This window comes from Eublepharis macularius, chromosome 1 (assembly GCF_028583425.1).
Source record: "Eublepharis macularius isolate TG4126 chromosome 1, MPM_Emac_v1.0, whole genome shotgun sequence".
NCBI lineage: Eukaryota > Metazoa > Chordata > Lepidosauria > Squamata > Eublepharidae > Eublepharis > Eublepharis macularius.
The window spans coordinates 174667860-174679186 of NC_072790.1; positions in this window are offsets into that span (position 1 = coordinate 174667860).

An 11327-nucleotide genomic window follows, 5' to 3' on the forward strand; every position below is an offset into this window, starting at 1 on the left:
AGGCAAAGGTTTATAAGGTTTAAAAATGAATAGCAAATCATAACAGACTGGTTTAAATCATTGTTCATGAAATGGACAAAAAAGGTTGCTGTTGGCGACCAGTCATCTTCAAGACAGGGGTTATCTTGTGAAATTCCACAGGGCACAATCTTATTCCCCATGTTATTCAACCTTTATGTAAAGCCTTTAGTAGCTATGGAACTGGATCTCATCAATATGTGGATGACAGCCAGTTTTATATCTCTCTATCCAAATCCTCTGGTGGTGCAGTTGAGGTTACCCTACTTGGCAGCTGTGGTCAATTTACTGAAAGCAAACTAATTGAAACCGAACCCAAACAGGACAGAAGTCTTGCTGACTGTAAAGGCAGAGATATTGAAGGACATTGTGCTTCCCACTTTTGACAGGATTCAGCTGACCTTTGCAGACTTGGTTAAGAGCCTAGGGGATATACTGGACGCAGTACTGCTGCCAGAAAAGCAAGTTAATGCAGTTGTAAAAAAAAAAATCATCCCACAAACTCAGTCTAGCTCAAAAGATGTCCCTCTACATAGGAGTAAACTACAGGGGGGCTGAGGGGCTCGAGCCCCCCCCCCGGATTTGGACAGAGGGGGCTGACCCCCCCCCCCGGGCAGCCAGTGAACTACATGGGGGCTAAGGGGCTCAAGCCCCCTCAGATCTCACATGAGGGTCTCAGTTACAATAGTCGATGAAGCACAGGATTGTTCCCCCCTTCCTGTTATATCATATTATAATTTCTATGATTCTTTGGGGCTTTGTTCCTGTTTTTTGCTTGTATGTATTAGTGTGTTTATTAAGAATTTATCATTTTTAAAGGTATTGTGGTTTGTATAAACAATTTACAAATAAATGTTACAGAAGAATTAAGAGACTGATAGAAAATATTTGATTTTGAAAATCAGGCTCCTGGAAGGCAAGATTTATACACTAGCAACAATATATGCACCAAACAATGCAAGAGAAAGTTTTTATGAAAATGTTTTCCAATCCATTTTCAATTTTCAAGAAGATAATGATCTTCGGAGACATGAATGGGGTAATGCATCTAAGAAAAAGATAGGTGGGGGGGAAACAAAGAAGGCAAACTTCCCCAAAATGTGCTCTCTCCCCTCCTATCAAGAAACTATTTTTTGAAGTAATATCTTAAATAGTATATGATGGCTTCAGTGGGTTAAATGTCTAAAAGATTTTTGATCCTACAAAGGGAACACAAAGCTTACAAACTATCAACCAAGCTTGTGTCTCTTTTAAATTGTGGGCAACAGAAGCGGTTTACATAAATAAAAGAAAGGACCAGAGAGCATGTGAGATTTTGACAGCCATAAATCCAGAGAGCATTTACCTCTTCACTTCCCCCCATCTTCTCCAAAATGTGTTTAATTATACAGAAATATTACAATTGGAAGATGCTTGTAGGATCAAAAATCTAAATATTGGAGACTATTCTTTCTTTTCTGACAGACACCAAACACATACAAGGATTGATATGTGCTGGATATAAAAAACATGAGTTATTTATATTGTTTGTTATATTATGTTTACTCTTTTTCTTTTGACATCATTATAATTGTGCTATTGTTTTTATTTTCTTTTTTCTGTTCTGCTTATATTTGTAAAAATAAATTTTATATAAAAAAAGAATTTATACACTGCCTTAAAATACCTTTGACTATGACACACTAATTAGCTTAGTCCTTAACCCTGGCTGGCTCCACCCATTTTCAATGTAGCAACAGTCAGATTGCAAGGCCTCTGTTGGATATAAGTGCAATATAAGTGCATGGCTACAATTTACATTCAGGGAATGTTAGAAGATTCCACTTCTGGTCGGTTTCGTTTTCCCGGCCATGTCGGACGCTCCTCTCCACAGGTCCGGGGGGAACTGTCTGAGCAGGCTGACTGGGCGGTTGACCCGCGAGGGTTAACCTCCAGGACTCCCAGGGAGGGAGCCTGGATCCGGGGCGCCGCGGGAAGAACCCTCTGGAAGTAATGCAGGGGGTAAATTGCCCGCTTGCTCCAATGGAGGCCGGCAGACTTGCGCAGCACCGCGTGTGCTGCCGGGCCATGGAGAATGGCAATAAGCAGATTTAAGGTGAAGACCTGTAAGTAAGCGAATCCCTTCTGATTTTTAAGCGTATGCGAAGGATCGGTGGGGATTGAAGCTAAAAAGGCGCAGACTTCTTCCCCTGCACCGAGTTTCGGAACTTGGTTGGCGCCCCCCCCCCCCAAGATGGCGACAAGAAAGCAGAGCCCAGCAATGAGTAAATCGGTGATGGCGACGTTACAGGGGAAGGGGGAAACGTTGGAAGAGCTGGTGAGACGAGCAGTTTTCGATGCTGTGCAGCCCTTTGTAGCGAAATTGAATGAAATGGGGCAAAAGGTTGATTCAGTGGAGAGCGAGGTGAAAGCCATTAAAGAAACAGCGACCGGAGCAGAGCAGTCTGCGCACGAGAACGCAGTACTCATGAAAGCAACAAGTAAGGAAGTGAAGCTTTTGGAGAATCAAATAATAGGATTACAAGTGGACCGTGCCCAAATGGTATTGCGTCTTCAAAATGTAAAAGAAGAGCAAAGTGAAAATTTAAAAGATTTGGTGTCTGGACTTTTGGCGCCATTCGCAAAGGCAACTAAAGAAGAGATAAAAAACGATATTTTGGAAGTCTGGCGGACATCTTCAAAGTATGCAATGAAGCGGCAGCTGCCTCGCGAGATTATTATTGACTTTTCATCTAAGAAGATTCGGGACACCATCTTAGACAATTCGTATAATGTGGACTTGGATTATTTGGGCAATAAGGTTAAAATATTGAAGGATGTTCCATTTTTGGCTCGTAAAAGAAGACTCAAATATAAAGGACTTGCGGCTTTCTTGAGGAAATGTGATATAAAATATAAGTGGCTGTTTCCAGAAGGCGTCTGGTTCAGATATAAAGATCAAACTTACAAGATTACATCGGACGCGCAGCTGACAGACTTTTTGTTCAACCATCAGGAGTTTCAGCAGGAAGAAAGTTCGAAGTCTGAAGGGGAAAGTGGGGGGGAGGAAAGAGCAGGCGCAGCTGCTCCAGCTGTGCAGAGAGAATTAAGACCGAGACGCAAGGGGGGGGGGAAGAAGTTCTGATCCTGAATATAATCTGTATTGTATAAGACCTACCAATCTGACAGCATATTAGAAAGTTAATTTTTAAGAAAAATTGCAGTATGAAGGGAATACAAGACATGTAGTGTAGTGTTTGTTGTTTGTATGTTGATTTTCCCTTTCCCCAGCTCTCCCTTCCCCTTTTTTTTTCCTCTCCCCTCCCCTTTATACTTTTGTAGTCTTTTGTAGTTTTTTATGTTAGATATTAAAAAATAAAAAAACTTTATAAAAAAAAAGGAGAAGAAGATTCCACTTCTAATGCTGTCCCATTCCACAGGTTTCAGAGGGGGAGAAACCAGAGCGTTAGAAAGATAGACAGGTCAGATCATCTGTTTACTGTTTATTCCTTTATTGCCCTTTGATGTGTAGATTACTACTCAGGAGTAGAGATGGGCACGAACCTAAATACGACCCAAAAAAACCCACGAACCAGGCTGGTTCGGGGTTTGCAAACCAGGGTTCATGGAAGCTCCTTTCCACAGAACTTCCACGAACTGTATGCTGGTTCATTGGGTCATATTTACAGAGGCAGTTTAAATGGCCATTTCCCCAGTTAAATGGCCATTTAAACTGCCCCTTTAAGGGCCCTGCTGCAGCAGGTTGTCCCCCCCCCCCCCACCCGTTGCCTGCCAGCTGATAGTTTAAAGGGACCTGCCTGGCAGGGCCTTCTAAACTGCCCAAACCCCAGTGGCCTTCCTGCCCTTCAAGAGGCTGAAAACGGCCTTCCTGCCCCTCAAATGGCTGCCGCAACAGCCATTTGAAGGGCAGGAAGGCCATTTTCAGCCTCTTCTGTCACCCTGCAGGCCCTCAGGGAGGTGGAAGAGGCTGAAAACGGCCTTCCTGCCCCTCCTGGGAGGAGGGGAAGGATGCTGCACTGCAGGATAAGTAAGTGTGTGGCTGGCCTGGGGCTGGGGGGGGGGTAGGGGGCTGGGGTTTGGGCAGTTTAAAAGGCCCTGCCAGGCAGGTCCCTTTAAACTATCAGCTGGCAGGCTGCAGAGGGGGGATCCCCCCTGCCACCTGCCAGCTGATAATTTAAAGGGACCTGCAGTTTGCAAGGCAGGAAAAGGCCCTTTAAATTGTTAAAGGCCCCTTTCCCTGCCACTGTTAAGGCCAGAAAGGGGCATTTAAACCCCACAAACCACGAACTGGTTTGTAACTGGTCCAGTTCCATGGTTCGTGGTTTGTGAAACCCACGAATCACGAACCTGCTGGTACATTGGGTTTTTTTGTTCCATGTCCATGTCTACTCATGAGGACTTCCTCCTCAGAACAGATCTGTAGGTAGGAAGTTCTCTTTACTTTCCTATCAAAGTATGGAGTTTCCATAATAAAGAACTCTGACTTCTTTTTTAAAACTAATTTTTTTCTAAAACTGCTTCCCTTTTAAAATTTATACACTCACACTAGCCAGCATGCTCCAGCCACCCATCATCATGTTTTCTCTGCAGTCAATGCTACTCTGTTAAGGACCAGTTTCTATTCCTTTTAACAGGGGAAAAAGTGAGTATTTTACTTTCCAGTAACCTTATCATTATTTTGGAAATGGAACACTGGGAAAGGGTAGGCCTTATGTTTCCTTGTTGAAATAGCTTTGTTTGTTTGTGGGGTTTTTTTTTGCTGGGTGTGGGAGAACAGTTAGTTTTTTTCATAATAATGTATGGGGGGGGGCTGCTTCAGTCACTCCTAAACTCCTCTTTCAATTTCCATTCCATGTTTAAATGGAGAGGTGGTATCTATTGCAGAAAAGGACAATTCCTAAAAATGAGTGCTGTCTCTCTGAAGCAATGAGAAGCCCTATCTGCATGAACAAGATTGGAAGGGGGGGTGCACATCAGAGGCCTTTTCAAAATTTCCTTTTGCCCTGTGTCCAGGCTGTGATTTGGTTAATAGTGTCTTGTAAGGTGGAGTGTAAGCAGTGTGCTAAGAAAGCAAGGTTTATAAAATCCTAGGTAGTATAACTGTGAGTTTTCTTTGGGGTCATCATGACTAGCACTGTTCTGAATTGCCTTAAAATGTGCTTGTACTCACTTATACGATATGAGTTTAAAGTGAGAAGATGGGAGTTTGCTACTACTTTGCACTCTGTACACTGCTCAGAAATCAAGTGCACAGCAACTGTTTTGTATTCTGCCCTGGTTCGGACTTCAATCATGCATTTACCAAATGAAGGCATCTGCAATGCCATAATTTAGTAAATTTCAGTGCTAAGTTACCCTTATGAATAAGGCAGAATCAAGACTCCTGTAAATGAACATCCAGGAAAACTTTAAAAATGTTCCCTTACAGGCTTTTCTGTGTTGCCTTTCTTAGTGTCAAATTTGTGACCATTAGTTTGTCCTGCACACATGGTATGTATAATTATAGATCATAAAGTGACTATCCTAAAAGTGAATTTCAAAAACAGGACACAGCAAGAGATCGCTGAGATAGCACTATAACCACTGACCAACTCCCATATTTTCCTAGGTTTGGCCCAGCTCAGGGGCATTGTTAGGGGGGGGCCCATGGGTGCCTGGGTCCCCCTAAATTTGTGCAGAGCCCTTCCCTAAATCTCCCATGGCCCCGCCTCCATAGATGGTGGCAATGGAAGCCCCTCCCTGTGATGTCACTGGCATAGCAATACCTCTGGCCCGGCCCCAACCCCCCCCCCGGGAAATTGGAAAGTCTACGCCCCTGTCCCTCTACCTTAACAAGGCTGATTTGGCTATCTGGATCTATAGCTTGGTAACATTGAGACTAGACTACTGTAATGCACTCTAGATAAGTCTCTCGTCAAATTCAACTCAGAGTCTCTAGCTGGTGCAGAACACAGTTCGATTATTATCAGGAGCTAAGTGGAACATGCATATTACTCCTATTCTGCAAATACTCCATCAATTACTGGGCTCAATTCAAGATTTTGACTGTCAAATTCAAAGTCCTTTGTGGCATTGGCCCCTCATATATATGGGACAGCCTCTCTCCCTATGCTCCACCCTGTGTGGGCAGCCAGTAAATTCAAATCAGTGGTGGGCTGACTTGGCTTCTGGAGGTGGACCTGGAGCATGCCGTCTTCTGTCAAGTTCACTGGTCAGGAATGAATTCCAGAGCTGGCTGGGACCCTCTGGCACTCAGCTTCCAAACTGCTTCCCTACCACCCACTCCTTTGGCTTGGTTCTGGTATTCTTGGCACTTGGTTTGGTCAGGGTAGTCTATTCATGGATGGGTATCTGAGTTCTTCCCTACACTTCTGGGGGCTCTTGAGTTATGTCATGTCTTGCCTTGTCACAACTTTGGATAGGGGCAGTTCTAACACTGGGACAGATCCTTTTGGGGGGGAAGTAGCCTGTGAGCACTGTATCCCCAGTACTGGACCACCTCTCCCAGTATGTCCCCCAGAGAGCTTTACACTCAGCCAACAAGCAGCTGCTAGTGATCCCCAGCCTGATGGACATTAGTCTGGCCTTGACCAGGGCCAGAGCTTTCTCAGCCCTGACTCCAGCCTGGTGGAACTCTCTCCCAAAGGAAACTTGGGCCCTGTGGGATCTATTACAGGGCCAGCAGGATGGAGATGTTCCGCCAAGCCTATGGTTGAGGCCTGACAATGTCCTCTCTGGCGATTAGTGTCCCCATCATGCAGCCCTGAGTTTGACCAGTTCCATCTTCTGCTGTCTGCATTTTATGGTTCAATCACAGTCTCTGGTATATATAGCACCTTCTTTATGTAGTCTTTGATTGTTTTTTTATGTTTAATATGTAATTTTAAATTTTTGTTTTTATATGCCTTTTGCGAGCCACCCAGAGCCTGTGTGCGGGAAGGGAGGGATAAACATTGAATAATAAACATAAACTGGGGATCTGTATAAGAGCCCTTGGAGTGTGATGCATGGCAGGGAGAAGACCAGCTCAGGAGCGGTTGGGGCATGCTCACTTCCAGGTGGCAGGGGCCCCACACAGAAGTTTATGCCCATATGGAATCCTACTTACTGTCATCCCACAGTCCCCCGCAGCAGGCAAGCTGAAAGGGCGAGGGGGTCAGTGGCTGTCAGATGGGTCAGCCAGTGCTTGGATCTGTGCCCCATGCTGCTCCATAAGTGGTAAACTAATAAAGTTGTGGACAGTTAATTCCATCATGTTGTTTCTTCAGTTTCTCTCACCTTGCCCTCACCCCTCACATCTGTAACTGAAACTAAAACCAAGCTAAAATACACATGCAGTACAATAAAATATCTCATATATATAAAAGGCTAACCGTGTTGCTGATGACTGACATTTTATCCTGGCGCAAGTGCACTGAGGGGTCTATGAATGCACCTCTGCTAGGATAAGAAGTCAGTTGCTGGTGTTGCAGCTGCTGCAGGGCCCTGGTAGGGCAGCTCCAGGCCTCGCTGCCACCTTCCCCAGGCTTCTGAGGGGCTGCAGAGGTGGTGCAGGTGTGGCCTTGCCACCACAGTCGCAGCAGGGAGGCCTGTCACGCCACACCACAAAGGAGGTGAGAAGGCCCTGTGTGACACCACAGCCCACCATGGTGTGCCGCGCTGGTAGTGAGAGGGCTGCAGCAGGGGGTTCCCCGCCAGCTCTGTGGTCTTGGGAGGGCTGCGCAGGCATGGTCCTCCCAAGACCCTGCTGCTATAGCCCATTGGCCAGCGGGTGTACCTGCACCAGGATAAAATGTGAATCCCACCCCCTCCCCTTCCCCCTTTTCTCTATTGACTTCCAACAACACTTGAACCCTCCGTTTATTCATAGAGATTATGTCACTATAATACAATTATATTATGTTACCCATGGTAGAGATCTTATACATATTCCGTTCGTTAAAATCTTACTTAATAAAATTTAAAATCCCTCCAAAGACCACAATTGTCATTTAACATCGCATTTCTTTTCCAAATATTTCTTAAACTTCTTCCAGTCTTCCAGAAAAATTCCTGGATCTTGCTCTTTCAGATTTCTAGTTAATTTGTCCATTTCGGCCATGTATAACAGCTTCCTTGTCCATTCTTCAATATTCAGTACTTCTTTTTTCCAATATTGAGCATATAAAATTCTTGCTGCTACTATCATATAATACAACAATAACTTATCATTTCTATTAACATCTTCTAAATGTAAGGATAGTAATAACATTTCTGGATTTTTAGGGACATTATATTGTAATATCAAAGACATTTCACCACATATTCTAGGCCAGAAGTCTCTAGCCTTTTGGCAAGTCCACCACATATGAAATAGAGAAATATATATTTAGAAAGGTTTAATTTGGATAAGTTGTATGTATTAACAAACTACTTTATATCACCTCATCCAATAAAATCTATTTTTTAAGAAAAGGATAAAATGTGAATCATCTGTATGGCTTGGCATGTTGGGCCTCCCTGCAACCTGTGCCAGGCCTCTGAGGGGCCACAGAGGTGGCAGGGAGATGTGGCATAGTGTGGTGTGGTGGCCCTCCCAAGGCTCCCACCACTGCCGCTGCCTCCTCCAGCTCTAGAGCTGCTACCGATGCTGACCAGGAGCCGTGAGTGATGGGAGTGGTGCGAGTCTCTAGGGAAGTTTGGCAGGAAAAAATAAAGCTGTAGAAGGGATTGGATCACCTGGTGGACAGCGGGGGGCCACTGCACCACAGACGGACAGGATGCAGACTCAGGGCGCCAAACTGGGCAGGAAACAAGGCAAAAGGGGATGGAGAAGGAGGGGAAGCTGCAGAAGAGAGAGGAGAGGAGGGATGGGGGACCCTGCACTCCACACATACCCACATAGAGTCACTCATCCAAACTCGTACCCACGCACGCACACTCACCCACCAGCACTTTGCACTCACTCGGACACACACACATACAGAGACGGGCAGGCATGCAGAGGTGTGGAGTAGCGCCACCGCTGCCATGCCGAGCAGATTCAGGGACTTGGCCACCATCACCTTAATGACCACGGCCTCATTGTATTTCTCCTAAATCCTGCCAATCATCAGGGAGGATGTAAGAAGAATGGCTCTTACCACTGTGCCCAAAGGTGGAGGGAGGGGAAATGGGGAGGAGGGAGGGAGCCAGGCGGAGGGGAGGAAAGCAGAGGGAAGCCTCGGTGAGTGTGGGCATGCATGAATATGCGTCTCTCTGTTCATTAATCTTTGCAGCTCCTCATCTTGGCACTTCCACTTCTCTCCCTGTCTCTCCCTCCCAGCAACAACCCTTGCCATTTCCCCCTCTGAACGCATGGTCAGAAAATGCTTAAGGCACTGCCCATCTATTTTGTTTGGCCAGGATGTACAATGGGAAGTGAAATGCAACTGCAGTCTTTAACAGCCCACTTTAAACTAACAGATCAGAGACAAGGAAAGGAAGTTAAAAAGAACAACAAGAAGAAACTGGGCTGGCTTGGGCTCTGTGTTGGGATAAAGGACTCCTAACATAATTTGCATGTAGTTGTGCTTCATTCTGCCTTTCTGAACACTAATAGCATTGGGGAAGAAAAGCTAGATGAGATAATTAGGCCCATCCTAGGCTGCTGACCCTGTCAGGAGCAGCCGCTCAATGCTGCATGGGCTGGGCTGGAGAGAAGGGAAAAGGAAAGCAGAGCACTTCCAAGCACCTTTTCCCCTAGCAGAGGAGCTGCTCAAGGCAACTTTCCATGTCAAACTTGGCAGAAATGGCCTCCCGCTGCCTCCGCAGTTGCTGCAGGGCCTTGGGAGGGCGAGGCAGCCCCACAGGGGCGATGGTAGGGTCTGACCAAGAGGCATGGCCTGTGAAGCCACTTGGCACCAGGAGGGGGCCCGCCAAATACATTTTTTAGATCTCATTTTATTCATTCATACAATGGGCTCTGTGGCTAGCACATACGTAAAAACAACAGTTGAAACGTGGCAGGGAGGAGGAATCACTGTGGAAACTTCTGTTTTCACCCATTGAAGAATAAATACAAAAGATAAAAACAGTTTAAAACAATGGGGAAGGAAGAAGAATCAGTAAGGGAAATTCAAAACGAAACAAAAAAGTTTTCACCCTGTGGAGGAAGACGGCAACAAAAAGGACAGGCAAATCTCCTTGGGGAGAGAGTTGCAAGTTTTTGGTGCCATGACCAAGAAGGCCCTCTCCTGGGCTGCCTACTCTCAGAAGGGCTTTAGAAGATGATACAGGAGTCAGGTAGATTGATAAGAGAGTAGGTATGCTGATCCCAAGCCATGCCAACCTTTAAAGGTCAACACCAACACCTTGAATTATGGTCTTAAACAGATTGGGAACCTTTGTAGATGGGCCAAGACTGGAGTGATATGGTCCCTATGACCCACTCCAGTCAACATCCTGCCTGCAGCATACATGGCTTTGAAGGTCAGCACCAGCACCTTGAATTGTGTCCAGAAACAAACAGAGGTAACATGGATGGGCCAAGACTGAAGTAATATGGTCCTATGACCCCCTCCCCCAGTCAACATCTTGGTTGCAGTTAGGGATGCCAGACCCCCGCCGCTGCAGCTGCCTGGATTGGGCCCAGTTTGTCCCGGATCAGGCCTGGATTGGGGCTGCTGCTGACCTCAGGAGCACTTCTGCCCTCCACAGCAGCCCAAAACGCGCCCATTTCGGCTCAGATCTGGCTCGTTTCAGGCCTGTTTTGGCGCAGACAAGGCCTGTTTTGAGCCACTGTGGAGCGCAGGAGTACTCCTGCGCTCTGCAGCAGCCCAAAATGGGCCCAATCTGTGCCAAAACAGGCCTCAAATGAGCCTGACCTGGGCTGAAATGGGCGCGTTTTGGGCCGCTTTGGAGGGCAGAAGCCTGCGGAGCACGAGCAAGCTCCCAGGGGCCACGTGATGATGTCACTTTCCAGAAGTGACATCATTGCGCTTGCGGGAGCCTAATGACACTCCCCCCACCCCACAGGTAAGTGGAAGGCCCCCAATCCCCCTCTGGGAGGTTGAGGGGGCCTGGTATTCTGCACCAATTAAACTTTCCAAACACATATGTACATAACAATGTATTCATTTACTTATACCCCACTTTTTTTTTACTTTTCTTGACAATGGAAATTCAAAAGTTTTGTGAATGGGCCCTCACAGAGAGCATGTTGGGTTATACTGGGAGAAATTATATCTTAGAAATATCACTTTAATATTTATAGAGTATAAACTAGTTTTAAAAGAAAGTAATTTTAATGTCAGTTATTTTGCATTTTTTTCAGCTTAAAGATGCTCACA